Raw genomic sequence first — 23,296 nt, forward strand, 5'->3', positions numbered from 1 at the left:
GCAAAGCAAACTCCAAGCCCACAAATGTCTCAAGGTTATGAAATCAAAATGCTACAACCAACCAACACAAACAGCCAAACAGGCTTTAAGCCACAGCCAGTCGATAACGACCTTACCTTGGGGGCACCTGGGAGGCTCAGTCTGGACATCCCACTCTTGCTTTCAGCTCGGATCACAGTCTCAGGGTTCGTGGGTTTGAGCCCCAAGGAGAGCTCCACGCTGACGGTGCAGAGCCTGCTTAGGATTCTCTCTCTCCCTCTCGCTCTCAAAATAAACTTCTCTGAAAAGAAAACCGCCTTGCTTTCTTTCTGCCTTTTCTCTACAAAAGCCTCTCCCTGAGCTCCTGTCCCTAAAAAGCTCTTCCTCATTCCCAGATTGGTGCTGCCCCATTCAAATCAATTTTTGCTCAAATAAGCTCTTAAAAAAAAAATTGTAATATGCCTCAGTTTACCTTTCAGCAGTTCTGCGGTCAGAAGAGGGAAGTGAAGAAAGAGCCCCACCTCCCCCGGGAGAAAGGAGCACCCCACCCCCTCCCCCACCCCCCTCCCCGCCCCGCCCCCCGCCCCCCACCCCAGGCACCTGCTGAGCCCCCAAGCTCGCTGCTCTCCCGCTGCGCCTGGAGGTGCTGGGAAGCCCCTCTGGGATCCGGGCTCCTCAGCTTCTCGGTCACGAGCGTCCACGCTGCCAGCGCCCTTTTCCCCACACCGTCTCCGAAACCGGCCACAGGCCACCAGCTCGCATTTAAAAACCACAGCGGGTCAGCCTCACGTTGGGTCCAACGTAGAAATCGGTCCGGGTCTGGATCCGACGGGGGCCAGGGTCTGAGGTTCCGACGTCAAAACCGGACCGGGTCCAGGGTCACTCCGGGTCCGGCTCAGACACGAGGCTGGGAGCAACCAGCGTGAGGCCTCCGGTGAACACAATTTGGTTTGAAAGCTGAACAAGGAGGTCAAATCTATCCAAATCATCCAGAGATGATCCCGAGTGAAGTGGCCACAGTGGAGAACTTTTCATTTTTAACCTCGGGTGAGCGTCGCCAGTAGGAGGTGCCCTGGAGAACAAGGGGAAATGCAACTTGTCCTCTACAGTTTCTGGTGACCAGGATGGGACCTGCCTGGACACCTCACTTGCTCCGGAGCCTGCAAACCGATCCTGGGGAAACTAGTGGAAGCCAGCAAACGGTAAGAGCCAGGCCTCCCAGATCCCCGTCTGTGGCGCCTGCTGGAGGCGGGAAGGTAACACTTCACTCTTCCTTTCCAAGTTCAGATGGGCAGGACATTCCATTTGTGAGAATTAGATCTTGGAATCGTGACTTGTGAGCTTGCTTCTGGGGACCCATTGGTGATCAATGCTCTCTCTCCTAGAACCATTCATTGCCTTCTTAATTGTCTTGTTTTGTGCTCTGAGAACTTGGCTTGGCACTTGTCAGTTTGGGGGCCCCCACAATGTGGTGGGGCAGAAATGTGGGTTGCACACCGTTTGCAACTAGGATTTTACCTACTGTGTCAGTTCTCCGGCAGGGGGCCGGGGGGAGGGGCGGAATTACCCTAGTCTGTCTTTCCCTTACCTTTAGAGTGGCTCTGGAACTTGAGAGGGTGGTGCTTTTGCACCATCTCTGGGGGATTCCTCTTGGGTTCCTGGGGTCATTCAACCCTGCCAGAAATATTTACTTTTTCCCCCTGGCTGAAGCCTGACAAGATATGTGAAAGGATATTTTTAACTGGAGGCATAGGTTCAGTTCCAGATCAGTGCGATAAAGCAAATACCACAGTAAAGCTAGTCAAATGAATTTTGTTTCCCCAGTGCCTATAAAAGTTAAGTTTACACTCTACTTTAGTCTAGTAAATGTGCAATAGCATGATATCTAAAAGATCATTGTACATACCTTAATATAAAAATATTTTATTGCCAAAAAATGTTAGCCATTATCTGAGCTTTCAGTGAATCACAATCTTTTTGCTGGTGGAAGGTCTTGGCTCAATATTGACTGATCAGGGTGGTGGTTGCTGAAGGTTGGGAGGGGCCTGGCAAGTTCCTAAAATAAGACAGTGAAGTTTGCTGGAGCAGTCGACTCTTCCTTTCGCGAAAATTTCCTCTGCAGCATACAATGCTGTTCAATAGCATTTCACCCACAGTAGAACTTCTTTCAGAATTAAAGCCAATTTTCTCAAACCTGGTTATTGCTTTATTAGCTAATTAGGTAATATTTTAAATCCTCTGTTGTCATCTCAGCAATCTTCACAGCACTTTCACCAGGAGTAGATTCCATCCCAAGAAATCACTTTCTTAGCTCATCCCTAAGAAGCACCTCCTCATCTGTTCCAGTGTTATCATGAGATTGCAGCCATTCTGTTCCTCTTCAGGCTCCAAGTCTAACTCTAGTTCCCTTGCTGTTCCCACCACATCTGCACGTATTTCCTCCACTGAAGTCTTGCACCCCTTAAGGTTATCCATGAGGGTTGGAATCGACTTCTTCCAAACTCCTGGTAATGCTGATATTTGGATCACTTCCCATGAATCATGAATGTTCTTAGTGGCATCTAAAATAGTGAATCCTTTCCAGAAGTTTTCCAATTGACTTTGCCCAGATCCATCGGAGGAATCACTATCTACGGCAGATAGAGCTTTATGAAATGTGTTTCTTAAGTAAACCTTAAAAGTCAAAATGACTCCTCGATCCATGGGCTGCAGAATGGATGATATGTGAACAGGCATGAAAACAACATTAACTTCATATTTCCATCAGAGTTCTGTGATCAGGTGAATTGTCAATGAGCAGAAATATTTTGAAAGGGATCTTTTCTGAGCAGTAGGTCTCAACAGTGGGCTTAAAATATGCAGCAAACCATGTTGTGCTGCCATCCAGACCTTGTTCCATTTATAGAGCACACAGGCAGAGTAGATCTGGCATAATTCTTTAGAGCCTTGGGATTTTCAGACTTGTAAATGACCATTGGCTTCAACTGTATCAATAAAGCTCACTTAGTTTCCCCCTTTTCTCTGCACTTGATCTTAGCCAAAAGGCCAAGAAGCGATTTCCCCCCCCCGCCCCCCTTTCCTCTGTAAAAGCTTCTCCCCTAGCTCCTGTGGGTCCTAACCATTTGAGGTTTGGTGCTGCCTGATTCAAAAAGATTTTTGGACAAATAAGCTTTAAAAACTTTTTAAATGCCTCAGTTTATATTTTAGCACTTTGTTTATGTGCCCTTTTTCTCAAAATCAAGATAGTCACCCAACAGTAACACTTTCTACAATAAATTTTCCCCACCACATCTGCTAATTGAGCTTTACACAACAGTTAGGAAGGACAGAATGACATTCTGAACACTATAAGGTAGACAGGGTACAAAACTTACCGAGATAAAGATTTCACAAATTATACAGGATCAGTTAAAGAAAAAAAGCATTCTATCAAATTCTAGGGATGGGGATAGCAATACCTATTCCATTTACATTGTGAGGATTAAATGAGTTAATATATAAGTAGTATTTAAAAGAACAATCTGTTACATAGAAAAGAAACTATACCTATTAGCCGTTTTTAATCTTTGTTTTTGGGTTATTATGGCTCTTTTTGAGTCCCTTAGTATCTTGTACAGGCAAATACATTAGTTTTGATGAAGTAATTTGCAGGAATGTTAAAAAAAGAAAGGAAAGAAAAGAAATATATTGAAGTGGAGCAAAATGACCGCTAGGAATGCAGGTAGGGTGGTTTCTGATAAGAAAATAGAGGACAAATACGTAGCCTTGAGAAGAAAGCAGGGGCTGAATGCTTCATTTGACTGGAGAAGTATGATGCATAAGAGGAAGCATAAAAATGTTTAAAATGAATATAGCAACAATAAAATCAATAACAATGAAAACACTGCAAAACAAAACAATGCAAGTAAGAACTGTATTTTCAGTAAATATATAGAAAATGGAGGAATTGTAAACCAGTGGAGTTACATTGAGGTTTTGAGCCTCAGTACTAAGAGAGGGTCAATATATTTTATATTTTTAAAAATTAGGCACCCAGAGATTGATTTTAGGGGGGAAATGAATTGTAGGTGAGGATGTACTAATTGGAAAGGAGCTAGAGAGACCTGGAATTCTGGAGAACATAGGGCTAGAGGTTAGAGTGGGATACATGTGATAAGTAAATACAGATGAAATAAATTATATGGTAACTCACTCAAAGTAGCAAGTGATTTTACTAGTGGACGGAAGGTAACAAAGAAGAGAAATACAAATGAAAGCCCTAGAGAATCATTCATCTTGTGGGTGTGGAAGGAAGAAAAAAAAGTGAAGGTGACAAAGGAATACAGAGAAAGGAAGGAGAAAGAAGTTCCTAAAATAAGTTTAGGAAAAATAATTCACTGAGACTGAAGACAAGCCAAGGATAAGGAAAACTGAGAAAGGACCCTTGGACTGGGAGATTAGAAAGAGATTTCTATGGAGAGGTATAGTTACAAGTTAAACTGGTTTTTTTTTTAATGTTTATTTATTTTTGAGAGAGAGAGAGAGAGAGAGAGCAGGTAGGGGAAGAGAAAAGAGGTGAGAGAGAGAGAGAATCCCAAGCAGGCTCTACACTATCAGCACAGAACCGAATGCAGGGCTTGATCTCATGAACCGTGAGATCATGACCTGAGCCAAAATCAAGTGTCAGACACTTAATCAACTAAGCCACACAGGTCCCCCCAAACTTTTTAACAGTGCGAAAAGGCATGGGGCATACAGCAGGAAAAGGAAAGGAAAAGGAAATAAAATTATTCTTTTGGCAAGGAAAAGGAAATAAAACTATTATCCTAGCCATGATTTTATTTAATTGTAATCAAGTCTATTACACTACTTCTCCAAATCTGTATCCCAAACTCTTGAGTCTTCTCATTTGAATCTGTTCCAAACACTTCACCTTAGGAATCTTTTCAATATGAAGATCTAATAGTAATACTCCATTTCTCCAACATATTGATGACTTCAGTATGATGTTTAAATGATGTGAAATTCTTCAGGCTAGCCTTCAAGGTCCTCCAACATATAAAGTAAAATTATTTCCCATTTAGTCTTTGGGTTCCCCAAAAATATTCAATGCTACTGCACAATTGTAACGTTTACTATTCTACAAATATGCCTGAATTTTCAAACTTCTGTTTTTTTCATGGTCTTTCTTCCCCGCAGTTAAGAGTAAGATTTCCATATCCATATATTGCATTCTAATATACATTCCACACCATACCAAGAGCTGCCTTATTCATCAAGCCTTTCCTGGTTGCTATGGACTGGAATGCGATCCCCCCATGTTCACATGTAGAAGCCCTGAGCTCCAGTGTAGCTGTATTTGGAGTAGGGTCTTTAGGAGGTGATTAAGGTTAAATTAGGTCATATGATAGGACCCTAATCCAGTAGGACTACTAACCTACAGAGACAGAGAGAGACAGATTTTTGCAAGTACTCAGAAGAAAGGCCATGTGAGTTCAAAGAGGCCATCTGCAAACCAGGCAGAGCGATCCTGTCAGGGAGACAGTTCGGCTGGAAAATGAATCTTGGACTTTTCAGTCTCCAGAACTGTGAGAAAACACCATTTCTGTTGTTTAGGCCACCAGTCTGTGGGGTTCTGTTGTGGCAACATGACTTAATTAATATATTTATCCAAAATGAGGTATCATCAGTTGCTTCTTTTGTCCATGTATACAATTCATTTTTGCTAAGCTGTGTAATCATAGTCTGAAGAGCCTTGTATCTACTGTTGTAGCTACAGATATTAGCATGAAACTCATGGAGGGGAAAGAATGTAAAATTTGGTTTTGCATACTCTGTGTACATTATATACCACACATTCTTTATATAAATATTGTATTCACTTGCATTATAAAAATTCTATAACAAAGTCAGATCCTATTAATAGAATTACTAGGTATGTATGGATTGATGAAGCAATCTTCTTTCTGAGAAGTTAAGAGTGAATGCTGGAGCCTAATTTTCTAAAAGTACTACTCTTTAAAATCTTTATATTGTATACCATACACACATATCTGAAAATTATATAGGTATTAAAAACAACTGCAAACAAATGTACATGTAACTTTATGAAACTGGAAAAGTCACTTTCTTCCTGGACCACATTTTACAGATCTAAAAATAAAAGGAGTAGAATATGATCTCCAAGGTCTGGGATAATTTTTACCTCTAGGTCCACAGATTTGAGATGAACAAGCATGTGCCAACCAGTTCATGATCTTTTCATTGTAACACTTTCTTAAAGCTATGATCTTACCAATAGAGTGGCAAGGCACTTTAATTTGCTAATGTGTGGACTATGATTGGAAATTATTTACAACACTGTGTGATTCAATGAACAAGGATTAAATATAAGAATCCTCAAAATACATTAATCATGTTCCTGGTATTAGCTAATACTTTGCATTGGATGCTTTCGTACACTATTTACCTTCACAGCAGTCCTGTTATGTTGGTACTAGGAACCCATTTGGAGATGAGACCACCAAAGTTCAGAGCAATGGAGTTAAATTTCTCAAGATTTTGTATCTAGATATATACATATATATAATATTATGTGATTATTATATAGTATATAACATATACAGTTATATAAACTATCATTATGTTAATATAGTATATATTTATATATTATATATAACATACATATTATAAGTATATATTATATATTACTATATCACATATTATATAACATTCACAATTATTACATTGTGAATATTACAATATATTACATTGTATTATAATATACAATGTGATAACAATATATAGTAATATGATGTTATATATGTAAATATATCTCTACATGTGTGTATGTGTGTGTGTATATATATATTATATATAAATAGTTAAAGAAGGGATGAGTGATGTTTTCAATATTCTGTACTGACTAAAGCTTTAAAACAGCATTTAATTTTTACCTAAAAATTATAAAGAAATTAGAGAAAAGATGACCATTTGAAAACACATATTCATGATCTATTATTTATTTCTATAATGAGAAGTACAAAGAAAAATACAAGTAAAGTGTCTCTTGCTATGCTATGTATTAAAATCTCTTAGGTTAACTCTTTTGAATTTGTTTTTTGATATATATTGTATATTTCCCTACAAGGAATCAACTGGCTTCCACATATCTTTAATTTAATCTTGAAACCTGACATATCATATAGAATTTCATTTGCTTCTAAGTAATGTGCAGTGTGAGTTTGGCTCATCAAATTATGAAATTCAGGGTGTTTTTTTTCTTCCAGGTAATGGAAAATTTTTAAATGACATTTCAGTTCACTATATTGCATTTGGTAGTGTGTCATAGATAAGAGTAGAAAAAAAGCAAAAATCTAAAGCATTTACATTTTTTAAAAGCAAGTCTGCTGTTTAATCTCTGTAACCTCTGAGGGTTATTATTATTTTTTTTCAGCTCAAATTAAAAAAAAAAATCTTAAGCCCGTGCTGCACACATTAAGTTGGCTATTTTAAGGTGATAAGCATTTCATATATTAGACATTTAGCATAGCTAAAAACCAACACTTTGAAAAAATGGACTCAGGGGTTTGCCTACCAATTAAAATTTATTGCACTAAATTTAATGCCAAGAGTTGAGATGTAATTAGCTCAGAGCACAAAGCTGTGAGAGAAACCTGTCAATACCCACCCCCTCCTTCCTCCTACCTCCACTCCAGTTATATTTTGATCTCTCATTTTTAACTTCTTTGCAACTTCCCACACTTTCCTACTTACCATGCAAGATCCACATCCATTAAATCCCCCCTCATATCCTTCCAACCTCTCAATCATTCCTTTAACTAACTACTCCACTCTAACCAAGTCTTCTTCATGGACCACCAGCCACCTAGATGGATGATGGTACAATATCTCCTCTGCCCACAGTTGGTGCCATATATGTCTCCATCCACAAAATTAGAGAACTCTTAATGGTCACATGGAGTTCTGACAATTCTTAACATTTCACAAATGTTGGCAACCTAAATTTGGTTTATCTCACTCCCTAAAACTTTGGAAGTACAGAGGTAGGCAAAAGTTTGCTATTCTGAGGACAGACAACAGTCATTGTCTGTCACCATCACGCAGTGTCCTTTCTCAGGGAGTCCAGGGAGGGAAATTCCACTCTCACCAGCGTCGCCCAGCCTTCCTTGTCTCTTGCCCCCATTTCTACCCTTTTCTTCTCTTCTGCACCCAGCTGATCATCTTCAGTTCATCCTCAACACCACTGCCACAGATGTCTTCCTAAAACTCCTCCTTGCAAATGCCAATATTCAGCTCTAGGATTTCATGCTGTATTATTACCTACAAAATATAGTTAAAACTGTTCAAGTAGATTCTCAGAAATCTCTTTTGATGGAGTCACAAGTAATTTTCTAAACTACTGTTAGTCTCCTCCAAGAAATCTCCATACTTCCGAACTGGTCTTTTAGCAAACATTGAAACGATGTTCCATATGTGTCCAAGCCTTCAAAATTGTTCTTCCTTAAATAACCTTTCTCCTTATCTACGCCTGCCTTTCCCTCAAAGCCAAACCAATTCCCACATTGCAATGAAGGTTATGACCACCATTTTTAGTGATGTTTCCCTTGTCAAACTCCCATACACTTATTGTCTGCCTTGTGATTTGGCTTTTAGGGATGCAGTCTCATAATACTGATTTACGTATATGTATTTTCTCTTACAGGCTGTAAATGTGTTGGGGCTAGACTCTATTCTTGATAAATTTATGTCAATAGTGGCAGAAAAATTAAGGTAATCCAGGTACATATACAATTGGGGAATTTGGGAATTAGATTCAAAATAACCAATCGACTAACCAATATTTATGGCCTATGTTGTTTATGAAAGATGTTAGGTTGCAGCGATTTTAAACAATTAGCAGGCAATAGTCTTTGCTTTGTTTCCAAGATATTAACAGTGTAATCTTAATAACATACATGAATATAAAATACTTCAAATAGATGCAACGGATCATAAGATGCTGCAAAGAATTAATATTGTACCTTGCATTTTACTTCAACCTTGAGTATACAGTGCATGCCAAGGTCTGTGTCAGTGGCAGGTGTCTCCCTGAGATACAAGGAATATGAAACAAATTTAAATAAAGGAGAAAGGAAGTTAGGAATCTTTCTGAAACGTCTCTTCAATGAATGATCCATGCAAGCTGTTAGAGATGCTGCCAGATATCAGAAATAAAATGTTGAGTCTAGCGTCAATGAACCCAGTTGTTTTAATATTAAATTTCATCGTACTTAATGTAATACTTTTAGAATCTATGCTCATCAATATGTATAAGCCTCTTAATTGGCAAGATCCTGAACCTATTTCAGTGCATAAGTTACCTCCTTCTTTACTAGTTCCTATAGATCAGGACAATCCTGGTGTCCACAGAGGTAGTATAGTGTGGAGGGCAGGGTGGATTTAGCCCAGAAACAAGTGCTATGCTTTCAGGAAACTCCTGTCCAAATGGAATCATTGAAAATTGTGTGATCTGTTGTTTTTCAGTCAGGGATGATAGAGGGCAGAGGCATTGAAGGAGGATGGTGCATGGCTTTCTCCATAGCAAGGAGAACTTGAGAACTCGGGGAGTTTAGAGTTTTCAGTTTCTTCCTACTTTCCCCATATCATGCTTTAGGTTTCCATGTTTGACCCACCAAGGCCCCTAATACCTTTACTTTAGAGGCCTGGTGACCTTGTACAAGAATTGATACTGAAGCTCTGGAACAGCATTGGTCGGGCCCTGAGCCTGGGCCTCCAACATTACTTCCCTGCAGCTACGCGTAAACAATAAGCTGCCATAGAAGACTTCTGCTTTTTCTTTTGTTGTTTCCTTCCGTGTGCAGGGAAGTTTGAAAACGTCATTTTTCTCCTCTCTTTATGCTCTTTCTAGAGCCATGAGATGTGCAGCACCATACTGCTCTGTGGTAATACCATTACCTTATAATAAAAGCTGCACAGCACATTATCTTTCTGTTGGTTGCCCCCACCCACACTCCACCCCATGTCATCCACACTTTGAGCAATTTGAGTAATTCTTGACACTATCACGTGACATACGAACACTGTCTCCTGTGTCCCGGCGACTAAGTCACACACACGCCAATGCTCACCGATTATTTGTGCAGCCCAATCCCCAAATTCCAACTTTGTGATTCCCACCCTGCCCACTTAGGGTTATTCTTAGTATTCATTATTTTATCACTGAGGGTTCCAGCTAAAAGTATATGTCAACACAAAATTAGTGACGCACAACAGTTAAATGCAGTGATTATATCATAAAAGTATAAAAGGGGGTAAGAGAAACCAATGACATGAAGCATCCCAAGGCTAGCCACGTGAGAAGCTGTGACCTAGTACTGAATGGGCAAATAGAAGGATACTTACTTGGTTTCAGCAAGATCTGAGTGGGCCATCTGATAGGAGCTGTGGGATTTGTTTGGCCTTAAGGCAACTATTGAATAAATACTCTGATACCTCTTTTCCAATGCATGCCAACCTCTGCCCGTATATCCTTGTGGCCAAATCCTACAGGAATCCCAGGCAAGGGAGCTGTGTTAAAGTGGTCCACAAAACCCAATCTGTTGATTCGCGGAGCAGGTCAGAGAAGGTTGGACATTCTCTGCATGGGAAAATGAGGAAAAAGTGTACATCAGAACTTTGTACAAAAAAGGAACTCTAATGTCTTTTCTGAAGTAACTCTCAGTAGTCATTTAGCTATATAATAGTAGAATATATTCCTGTCCTTTTAAGCTTGAACTCTAACTCTTTGACCTATTAAGTGGATAAAAGCATCACTTCTGATAAAAAGGAATTCTTAACCCAAGTAAATTCTGCACTTGAAGAGAAATCTCCAGGATCAAGAGTAGCTTTCTAAATAATGGAGAAGGAATGAAAAAATAAAATTGTATTTAAGACTGGATTCCACATTTAAAGTTCATGGCATTTACCAAGCCGAATGATTTATGTTTCTCTGATATAAACAACACGCTCACAAGTACATAAAGCTTTGAAAGTGAATGACTGTAAGGAACTTAAAGTTACGAAAGCCTGGATGCCAGTGAGGTCAGATCTGGACCCTCACTCACCAAAGCAGCACTCGGAGGGCGCGCGAGCAGGCCTGTGATTCAAGCTGAGAAGGGTGACGTGCTAGGGTGAGCAGAGTAAAAACCAGGGACAACCCCCCTATTTAGGACTGGAATAATTTCCGTCTGTGTATCTTAGGTGGAAGATGCTTACCCTCAGGGCTGGCCCTTCCGGGTATTACAAAATGCAATAACAGCCCTTCAGTTGGTTAGGACAGTACAAGCTGCAGATTAATTGGTACATACCGAGAGAAGTGCAAAGAAAGTCGAAATGGGCCATTCCCAATACATCCCAGCTGAGACGCTAGGAAAGGAAGTCAACTACATCGCCACTCTATACTAAATTAAAAATTTCAAGCCAAAAGGCCAAAAAGAAGACATCTCTTACCTCCATTTCCACGAATTGGCGTGTGCTTTCTGACAATTTTTTAAATATTTGAGTTTCATAGGAGGCTTATTTCCTGGAACCAGCCTACATAGATTTGTGTCGCAGCTCCAACCCTGACTAATGGTACGATTTGAAAAATCTATTTAACAATTCAGCACCTCAGTTTATTCACCTGGAAGTGAAGTAAGAATAGCGCCCCCCCCCCCAGTGTTATTGTGTGAATCACGTGAGTATGAAAGGGCTGAGTTAGAGGGAGAACCCAGGATGAAATAAGCACTGTACGTGTTAGCAGTGTTTAGTATTACGTAAAATGCAGTAGATTCGAGAGCAGATACAGGTCTGTGACTCTAACTTAAATAGGATAAAAGGATATGAACAAGAGGGCAAATGGACCAATGATACTTGCTAAAGTCTATACTTTTTCTATTGAAAAACAGTAAACATTTATAAATGATATAAAAAAACTATAAATGAAGTAAAACAGTGTATTATAAACATTAATTTTAAAGAAAAAGCTTATTTTAAAGGAAAATGAAAAAGAAAAGTTCTTCATGCCATAACCTATGATACCAGGGAAAAATTGCATTTAAAAGGAGGTATAGGAGCACCTGTATAGGCTCAGTCGGTTTAGCATCCAGCTTTGGCTCAGGTCCTGATCTCATTGTTCATGAATTCGAGCCCCACATTGGGCTCTCTGCCCTCAGCACAGAGCTTCCTTAGGATCCTGTGTCCCCTTCTCTCTCTGCCTCTCTCTGTCTTTCTCTCTCTCTAAAAAAATAAACATGAAAAAAATTAGTTTAGTTCTATTTTAAAAACTAAAACACTAAAAGAAGCTACATAGCCTAAATATCTTAATTTGTAGACAATAAAGAGAAAAATAAGAAAATTAAATTCTTATCTTAAGAAATTAAAAGAACAATTAAAAAAACAAAGGGAAACTAGGATAGGAAATTAATAAAGATATAGCTGATGTAAAATGAAATGTAAAACAAAAGCTATTTGAAAACCTAGATCTTAAATTGATACTTTGAAAAGATTACTAACATAGATTAACTCCATGCCAACATTACCAAAGCACAAAGATATTCGCACTGACAAGATCAGAGATTAAATAGGAATCAGATGAATAAATATAGAAAAAGTATGCTGATTATGGGCAAATACTTAGTGAACTAGATAGGGGTAAATTTGAAAATTTAGAAAAAACATAATTTCTTTGCAAAATACAAATTTCCAAAATGAAATCAAGAAAATAGGAGGTGACAAGTCACTTACCACTGACAAGATTAGGAAAGTTGTTGTAGAGCTCTGTCACTGAAAAGGGTATCAGGAGCAAACGGATAAACAAATTTTCCTGTGTCTTAAAGAACAGACATTTCCAATATTATTTACAATATTCCAGGCCATGGAAATAAACACACACACACACACACACACTAATTTGTTTTATGAATAACATAAGCATATCCAAAGCTTGACAAAAGTAGTACCAAAACCCAATCTGATTTAATTAAGAGTAGATATGCACAAGAAACAACATGTGTTGGCGTGGAAGCAGAGAAAGAGGAATCCTCTTGCACTTCTGGTGGGAATGCAAACCAGTGCAGCCACTCTGGAGAGATGGAGGTTCCTCAAAAAACGAAAAATAGAACTACTCTACAATCCAGTAATTGCATTATTAGGTATTTACCCAAAGGATACAAAAATAGATTTGAAGGGATATGTGTGCTCTGATGTTTATAGCAGCATTATCAACAATAGCCAAACTACGGAGAGAGTTCAAATGTCCACTGACTGAAGAATGGATAAAGAAGGCGTGTATGTATATGTATATGTATATGTATATGTATATGTATATGTATATATATAATGGAATATTACTTAGCCATTAAAAAGAATGAAATCTTGCCATTTGCAATGACATGGGTAGAGCTAGAATATATTATGCTAAGCTGAATAAATCAATCAGAGAAAGACAAATACCATATGATTTCACTTATATGTGGAATTTAAGAAAAAACAACAGTTGAACATAGGGGAAGGGGGGGGAAGACAAGAGAGGGAAACAAACCACAAGAGATTCTTGACTATAGAGAACAAACTGAGGGTTGATGGAGGGAGGTGGGTGGGAGATGGGCTAGATAGGAGATGGGGATTAAGAAGCATACTGTTGTGATGAGCACTGGGTGTTGTATGTAAGGGATGAATCACTGAATTCTACCTGAAACCAATATTGCACTGTATGTTAACAAACTAAAATTTAAATTAAAAAAGAGTAGATATGCAGATATAAGAAATAAATATTAGCAGAGAGATCCAAGAAGATGCAAAAATATATTATTCAGGTTCCATATCAGGTCTGCAAGACTGGTACAATGTCAGAAATTGTTTAGCACATTTTGCCACAGCAATACAATCAAAAACCATCTGATGACATCAATACATAGATACTGAAAAGTGTTTTATAAAAATTCCATGGTTATTAATAAAAACTACAGAGAGCAGGATAAATTTCCTTGGGAAATTAATAGAATTCTCACAATATTTTATTGCTACAGAGACTTGCATTTCATTAGATAAAATAAATGTTGTTCTTGGAAGTAAAGGCACTCGATTACAAAAGACCCCTGGAGCTTTTAACTTTATCTCAATGTCACTTTAAAATATTAAAGATGGAACATTAATTAAACATTGAGAGGTAAGATTTAAATATTAACTTGCAGACGACCAAGAGTTGTACTTAAAAGAGAATGAGAATCAGCATCATGGGAGTGCTGGGGGCGGGGGAGTTTAATTCACACTCTACAATTTACTTCAAGACAGGATTTTTCCCCAAATAAGATCAAATTATTGCAGTCAATTCTGAAAAATATAGTGCAAGTAGCAAAATATTTCTAATGGAATAGAAATAGCCCTGAGTTTTCTTTACTTCCCACTTTAGTATACTATATCACAAGATCTAGGGTGGACAAAGGCAGTTGTGGCCATTTATTATCAGAGAATGTTCTCTTGAATTGGACTAGAGGCATTGCAGTTTGAATACAAACCATGGAATAAAAAACAAGCAAACGGAACATTGCAGAAACTTTGTTTCAATTTATTGCATACTCTGCTAATTAAAGAGAATCATGTATTACTTTATTTGTGTCTTTGTGCCTTGAAATAAAAAAGGGGGGCTATTAGTTGGTAATGCCAGTTTAAGGATTTTTTTAAATGTTTATTTTTGAGAAAGAGAGAGACATAGTGCAAGCTGGGGAGGGGCAGAGAGAGAGGGAGACACAGAATCTGAAGCAGGCTCCAGGCTCTGAGCTGTCAGCACAAAGCCAGATGTGGGGCTGAACCATGAGATCACGACCTGAGCTGAAGTCAGAAGCTTAAACAACTGAGCCACCCAGGCGCCCACCTAAGATTTAAGATTTAAGATTTTAAGATTTAAGATTTTTTTAAAGCCCACCTAAGCATTGTCAGATGAATTTAACAGTCCTTTGATAGCTCTAGTTATGCTCAATATTAATTGAGGATTCTTGCACATGCACTTCCTGCAGTGTATGTATATTAGAACCCTATCTATGATCACAGAAAATTCCTGAATCAAATAATTAAAATGTGAACTCATCTGCTTTCTCATGAGATAAAAGAAAACACATTGACTAAACTGTTCAGAAGATTGTATATCTAACATTATTCTAATAAATTGAGAGTAGAATGTCACCCTAAAAGCTAAATTTACAAGAACAGAAATATGTAATCTTTGGATTCTGTAATCTTCATTTCACAGTGATTATCACTTAGGCACTTGTACTCAGGTAAGAAGGAGAAATGCTGTCCCTTCTCCAGAGAAAGTCACCTGCCTAAAGTAGGGTACAGATACAAAAATCAAAATTAAATGGGATAGGCACAGATGAGTGATGTCAGCAAATGGTAGAATTTTTCAACCCTCATCTATTAGAATTAATAAACAATTTCAACAAAGTTGCAGGATATAAAGTCAACATATACAATGATCAGTTGCATTTCTGTGCACTAACGATGAACTATCCAAAAACAAAAAAGAGGAAATGAAGAAAGCAACCCAATTTAAAAGCTCCTCTAAAAGAACGAAATACTTAGGAATAAGTTTAACCAAGAAGGTGAAAGATCTGTATGCTGAAAGCTATTAAACATTGATGAAAAAAAGTGAAGAACATGCAAATAAACAAAAACATTGTGTGTTCATAGATGGGAAGAATTAATATTGCTAAGATGTCCAGAATGCCTAAAATGATCTACAGATTCAGTGCAATCCTATCAGAACTTCACGTTGCACACTTTAAATATAAACAATTTTATCTGTCAGTTATATGTAAATGAAGCTGAAAAAAAATCACACTGAGAAAAGAGCTGTGCTATAAGTTTGTATGCTATGACCTTGTGGAGTAGGGATTGTGTTCGGCTGTGAGTAAAGGAGGTGTTGCAGGAGGGAACGCTGGTGTGAGAATAGTGAAAAATAGAAAAGAGAATTAGCAAGGTAGAAAATGAGGCATTTCAAGCAAGGAGAAGAGCTCATTCAAAGGCCCAGCTAAGGTGAAGCATGACCATGCCGCACGGAGGTGAGATGTGTCACGGAGGTGACACTGTGGCAACAGAGAAAGGGAGAATGACAAACCAAGGTGGCGTGGTGGCAGCTGGTAAGGAGAAAAGAGGGTGGAATGTAGAGCTCCTTCAAAGATGACCTTGCAAGTCTTTGTGACGAGTTGGATGTTGGTAGGAACCTGGAGAAGGACTTGTCTAAAATAACAAGCCTCAAAACTTGGTGAGATAGCAATGCTATTCACTGAGATGTAAAATATGTAATAAGTGTAGAGGTTTATTGGAGAAAATGACAAGTTTAGTTGGCAGCGTGTTGAGTTTAAGGTGATGTGGAATATTTAGTTGGAGACAATCACAGCGAAATAGACTCAGAGGCCTGGAGGAAGTAAGTCATTTGGGGACATAGGAATTATGTTTCACCCAAATCCAAAGCCATGGGTAAAATGTCTACCATGGAAACAATAAGAAATCATGTTGTAGTAGTTAAAGGTCATTAAGTCTAACCATCCGTGGAACTTGAGTCTGTTTTTAAGTGTTTTCTTCTAACAAATCCAGGAAACATACTGTCTCCTAAACCAGTGAGTATATTAGAAATTCTTCTGTATGATCTATTAAAATCTCCACCTGTATTCAGTCCTTCTTAATATTTAGTTTTTTTATTCCCATTGCCCCCTTCAAGGACTCCATTTACACATACTTAAGCTGCTTGAAGCTGTACAGCTCAGTGCTGTTCTCCGTTCATTTGTTTGTTTTTATCTATGAGTTTCATGTTGGGTGGTTTCTATTGTACATTTCCGAGTTCACTAATCTTTTCTTCTGCAATGTCTGTTCTGCTGTTAATCCAACATACAGTTTTGCATCTCAAGTATTATACTGTTCATCTCTAGCAGTTTGATCTGAGTCTTTGAGGCCTTAGATGCTCTACTTAACATATTCAAACTTTCCTCTAGTTCTTTCATGTATAATACATTGTAAATAACTTCGATGTCCTTGTCTGCTAATCCTTACATCTTTGCCCTTATGCACTAGTTTCAGCTTCATTTTTCTCCCCATATTTCCTATTCCTTTGAATTCATAGCAATTTTCAATTAGATGTCAGACATCATATATTTACCTTGTTGGGTATTGGGTATATTTTGTATCCCCATAGACATCTTGAGCTTTTTTTTCTGAGACATAGTTAACTTGCTTGGACACAGATTGATCCTTCAGTATGTTGCTTTTAAGATTTGTTAGTCAGGGCTACAGTCGCACATATTTCAGGGCTAATTATCTGTATGGTTGCCAAATTTAGCAAAGAGAAGTATAGCACACCCAGTTAAATTTTAAGATAAGCAACAAATAATGTTTTTTAGTATAAGGATGTCCAATACCATATTGGGATATATTTATGTGTTAAGTTTTCTTGAAGATTCAATTCATTCACTCATTTGTTACACAAATCTTAATGAATTTCAAGTGTTCTCTTAGGGACTTGGGAGGCTAAAGAAAAGAATAATGAAGTGGAATATAATGTCTTGAAGAGCTTATAATCTAGGTGGGAGACACACAAGAAACAACAACAAATTATTTTTTAACAATAGGTGAAAAAGTATTGGCACTATTTTAGAATTTCAGTCCACTGCCCCCCAGAAAAGTAAACAACAAATATTTATAAATGTAAAAGTGATTACTTACAAATAGATGCTGTTTTATGAAACATTACACAAACTCATTGGAGTTTGACCTGTTTAAAGGATGCATACCACTGCACAGGGTGGATTTTAAATGTATTAATGATGACATTTGCCCCCGGCAGCTTATGAAAGCCCAGCCTTGCATACATGTGCCTTGGTTGTATTAGACTGGTCTCCTGAGAACTATTACCATTCCAAGAGTAAAACTGGCAATAGGATCTACCTATATCATTAATATAGGAGCAGGAACTTCTCCAACACGATTATTATTTCATATTCTTAGGGAAATTTAAGAGCAATAATAATAAAAAGTCCATTACTGAATTTTTAAATATTTTTACCTCAAGCAAATGAAATTGAATGGTAATTATACTGTATATATCTCTCGTTAATTTTACTTTTTAGACATTTTATCAAATATGGATATGGGAAAGGAATATTATTTATTAAAAAATGGATTAAATAAGTACAAGGAGAAGAATAAGATCTATATATTATTTATACTCCAGTGGCTCGTTTACCTTTGAATTAACCCAAAATATTTATGATCATCTCAAATTAATGATGGCCTTTTAAAATGAAACTTAGAATTACACAGAGAGAAAAACTGCAAATTTAATAAATGCCCTGCAAGGTAATAAAATTATAAAAAGTGAATATCTATCAAATAAGTTGGGGATTATGGTTAGATGCAGCATATATCCAAATCTAAGTTAATTTGACTTTAAACAGTGTGCCCTCCTTAAGGCAACCACCAGCAACTGAAACAAGCAATTTAGATTTCAGAGCAAGATGTTTTTCTTATCAGAAACTTTAAAGGACTAATACTGCAGTTGAAATTTTATTTCATTTATTAGGGGAAAAAAAACTATCTGGTTTGGGAAGTTTGGATGGTCCAATACTTTGAAAAACCCTTCATGTTGTAGTTTCACTGTCAGATTTCCAGGGAGACACTACTCTTCACTGGGCAGTCACAGGAAGCATAGGTGAAGAAAGCTTGTATGTTATGGATAAGTTCAGTTCAGTATCTGAGATCATATTAGATGAAAGTTTACTACCAGTTTAAATACAGACCTGAAATATTTCCTTGTAATCATTTGAGGCTTCTCTCATGCTTTGGTGTCCAGAAAATACAAACTAAGGATATCCCTCTAAATACATACTTTTAATTGCCTTCTTGTTCTTTTACCTACTAAAAATCGTTGTGTATCATACTACTTCACATGTATAAATGCCCTGGTATGTACGTATGTATGTACGTACGTACTTATGTATATATGTATTTTTATTTATTTTTATTTTTTTAAGTAGGCTTCATGCCCCGCGTGAAGCCCAATGCAGGGCTAGAACTCACAGCCCTGAGATCAAGAGTTGAACTGAGCCACCCAGGCGCCCCATCCCATGTATAAATGCCCTGGTTTAAGCGTATATATTACACTTATGAAAAAATGAAAGAAAAAAAATGAAAGCATTATGCATAAAAGGAACACTTAATATTCCAAATCCTAATTAACATTCCAAAATTCAAAATAATAATCTTATCATTCATCTCCTTTGTTATCTCCCTATTTACATAAACTGAATGTTATTTTTCATACATAAATCTTTATATCCTTTAATGAAATACCCAATTTTCATGTGTCCCTTTGTTATTTTAGACAAAAAAAAAACTTGTTAGTGCACAGTGATCTACATAAAGTCCTGAAATTTGCTTTGTTTCTAAAAATTTTGATACTTAACCCCTGACATAAAACCATTTCATTTAGTATGTAGCCTGTAGCAATAGCTACTAACTTAGCAGCAGTCGCAGAGAGGAGACGAAAAGCTCCCAGCTGTGTTGTGAGCCAGCACAGGAACATCTAGAAGTGGGTGCGTACAATTGCTTTCTTTTTTTTTTTTTTTAATTTTTTTTTAACGCTTATTTATTTTTGAGACAGAGAGAGACAGAGCATGAACGGGGGAGGGTCAGAGAGAGAGAGAGCACAGAATCTGAAACAGGCTCCAGGCTCAGAGCCATCAGCACATAGCCCGACGCGGGGCTCGAACTCACAGACCGCAAGATCATGACCTGAGCCGAAGTCGGACGCTCAACGGACTGAGCCACCCAGGTGCCCCTACAATTGCTTTCTGATTCCGGTGATGATAAGCCTTCACAAGAGATTCCCCCATAACATAACCTTAATCTACAAAATTCCTACATATTGCAACATTTGTATAATTGTAAGATGTAATTAGAGGGCTGGTGGTATACCTTCCTCATAATAAGTTGGTACAGGTTTATTTTTTTCATTGAATTAAGAATTTATCCCCTGATGTTTTCTAAATGAATCTCCCTAATATTTTAGAGGACCTATTTCAATGGCGAAATTGATCATTCAAGTATTTACATCATCTGTAATGTTTCATACACCTGATAACTTAAAAAAGCTTCTTTTAACAGTTCTTGGAAACATAGTTTTATAGTCAATTAATTACATTTTAGTGTCTGTAACTGTGTCACTTTATACATAAAAATTAAAATTAAAAACATGCTTTAAAATGAGAAACACAGGTAAAAGTCAATATTAAAAATATGTTGAGGGGTCCTTTGGTGGCTCATTTGGTTAAGCATCCAAGTCTTGAATTTGGCTTGAGTCATGACCTCACGGTTCATGAGTTCGAGCCCTGTGTCAGGCTATGTGCTGACAGTGCAGAGCCTTCTAGAGATTCTCTCTCTCTCTCTCTCTCTCTCTCTCTCTCTCCCTCCCTCCTTCCCTCTCTCCCTCCCTCTGTCCCTCCCCCTCTCCCTTTCTCTCCCCCTCTCCCCCCTCCCTCTCCTTCTCTCAAAATAAATAAATAAAATTAAATATATACATATATGTTGAACACCCTACACCCTATCCTCAATAGTAATAGTCCATTTGTAGAAGTAATATAGATAGGAATACATATACACACATATAATGGTATACTAATACAAGAGAATATTACACAGTATTAAAAATTAGTAATACTAATTTCATCGAAAAATGTTGACAATACAATATTTGGGGGGGGGAACGCTGCTCAAAGCAAATGTAAAAATTATTTAATTCAAAGGGGGAAAATAGTAATTCACAGTGGGGAAGCTGGGCAGAAATCCACTTAACCAAGTGTTGTGCTCTAATGAGACGAATCAAAGTGTGTGCCACCGGATGGGATGCAATGAGGAGAACACAGAATCCTTTCTCTAACCTACCTGTGAACTTTAACCTGGATCTCATCATGATGAAACATCAGGCAAACCCAAATTGAGGGACACTAGAGAAACTGCCTAGCTTGTAATCTTTCAGTGTCTAGCTCAAGAAAATCCGGAAGAAGTTGAGGAAGTGTTACAAATGGAAGAAAACTGACAAATACAACACAAGATTCTGGATGTGAATACTATTGTTGTAAAGAACATTATGGCAGGGGTGCCTGGGTGGCTCAGTGAGTTAAGCATCAGACTCTTGGTTTCAACTCAGGTCATGATCTCACAGTTCGTGAGTTCAAGCCCCACTTTGGGCTCTGTGCTGACAATATGGAGTCTGCTTGGGATTCTTTGTCTCCCTCTATCTCTGCCCCTCCCCTGCTTGTGTTCTCTCTCTCTCAAAATAAATAAATAAACTTAAAAAAATTATGGCAGAAAATGATCAAGCTTGAATGGTATCTAAGGACCAGATAGTAGTAATTGTCCAAGTTAATTTCTTTATTTTGATGGTTAGATTGTACTTATCCAGGAGAATGTCATTATTTATAGGAAACAACGTTAGTGTGGAGGCGTTTTGGAGCATCATGTTGTGGTCTACTCTGAAACAGCTCTGGGGGAAAGGAAGTTCTGTTTACTATTCTTGCAATTTTTCATGTAAGCTTGAGATTGTTCAAGTAATACATCAATAAATGAGATTAATAATTATATGCAACCTGGTTACTTGGATGACTAAGAGACATAATCTGGTTTTCATCCTTCTGTTAAGAAATTTGTTTTCCTGGGGCGACTGGGTGGCACAGTCGGTTAAGCGTCCGACTTCAGCCAGGTCACAATCTCGCGGTCCGTGAGTTCGAGCCCCGCGTCAGGCTCTGGGCTGATGGCTCAGAGCCTGGAACCTGTTTCTGATTCTGTGTCTCCCTCTCTCTCTGCCCCTCCTCCATTCATGCTCTGTCTCTCTCTGTCCCAAAAATAAATAAATGTTGAAAAAAAATTAAAAAAAAAAAAAAAAGAAATTTGTTTTCCTACGAGTACCCCTCACCTGGGAAGTTCAGTGAGTTCCCAAGGATTGCTTTTTGTTCCACAAATTCTTCCTAGCAGTCACTTGTCATTTTCTCCAGCCAGTGTCCCTCCAGACCTCTGACAAGCTGGAGCCCTAGACAACCTTGTGCTTTTTCAGACTTCGACTGCTTTCTCTGCATGACTTCCCCTCAAGTACTTAATTTGATGTGGCCATTTGAGTGACCACATTGTCCGTATACTTGGTCAGATATTATTCTGGATATTTCCTTGAGGGATGTTTTATTATTTTTTTAGATGAGATTAACATTTAAATTGGTAGGGCTGAGTAAAGAGGTTTACCCTCCATAATATGGGTAGGCCTCATCAAACCAGTTGAAGATTGATGTCCCCTAAACAAGAGGGAATTCTGCAACAGACCATCTTCAGATTTGAACCACCATATTGGCCCTTCCCTGGGTTTCCAGCCTGATGGTCCATCCGGCAGATTTCAGACTTGCCAGCCTCCATAATCATGTGAGCCAATTCTATAAACTCTCTCCCTCTCTCTCTCTCTCTCTCTCTCTCTCTCTCTCTGTGTCTGTCTCTCTCTGTCTCTGTCTCTCTGTGTTTGTGTATGTGTGTGTGTGTGTCCTTTTCTCTGTTTTTTGTCTCTCTTTCTGTGTGTGTGTGTGTATATATATATATGTATATATATATATGTGTGTGTGTATATGTATATATGTATATATATATGTGTGTGTATATATATATATATATATATGTATATATATATACAAACAACTACTAGTGGAAGGAGGTACTTTGAGGGCCTGAAAAGAGCAAATCAAAGAACAAGCCCTACATAGATGAAGGCAGGCCTCACAGGACAGGGGTAGTTTCAACCCCCAAAAGGAATCTACTAGCATCAGTCTACACTAGAGTCTTGATCCAAAAACAAATTTTATTCCAGAAGGAAAAGTGGGGCCTTCCTTCTCTCAGTTTTAAGGCCAACTGCCTTCCCCGTCTGCTTGACGATAAAGCGCCTTGTTCCTGGCTATTTGAAGTGCTTTGCGATTCTGTGTGAAGTTTTAGGATGAAATTTTATATCTGCAAAAAGATGCCTTTGGGATTTTAACAGATTGCATTGCATATATAGATCACTTTGGGTAGTATGGACATTTTAACAGGATGGACATGGTTTTCCAATCCATGAACATGGGCTGTTTTTTCTATTTGTGTGTGTGTGTGTGTGTGTGTGTGTCTTCTTTAAGGCCTTAAGTCAATGTTTTATACTTTTCAGTGTACAAGTCCTTTACCTTTTTGGTTATGTTTATTCCTGGTATTTCATTATTAATTTTGGTGCTATTATAAATCA

This window comes from Felis catus, chromosome D3 (genome assembly GCF_018350175.1).
Source record: "Felis catus isolate Fca126 chromosome D3, F.catus_Fca126_mat1.0, whole genome shotgun sequence".
In the NCBI taxonomy this organism is placed as follows: Eukaryota; Metazoa; Chordata; class Mammalia; order Carnivora; family Felidae; genus Felis; species Felis catus.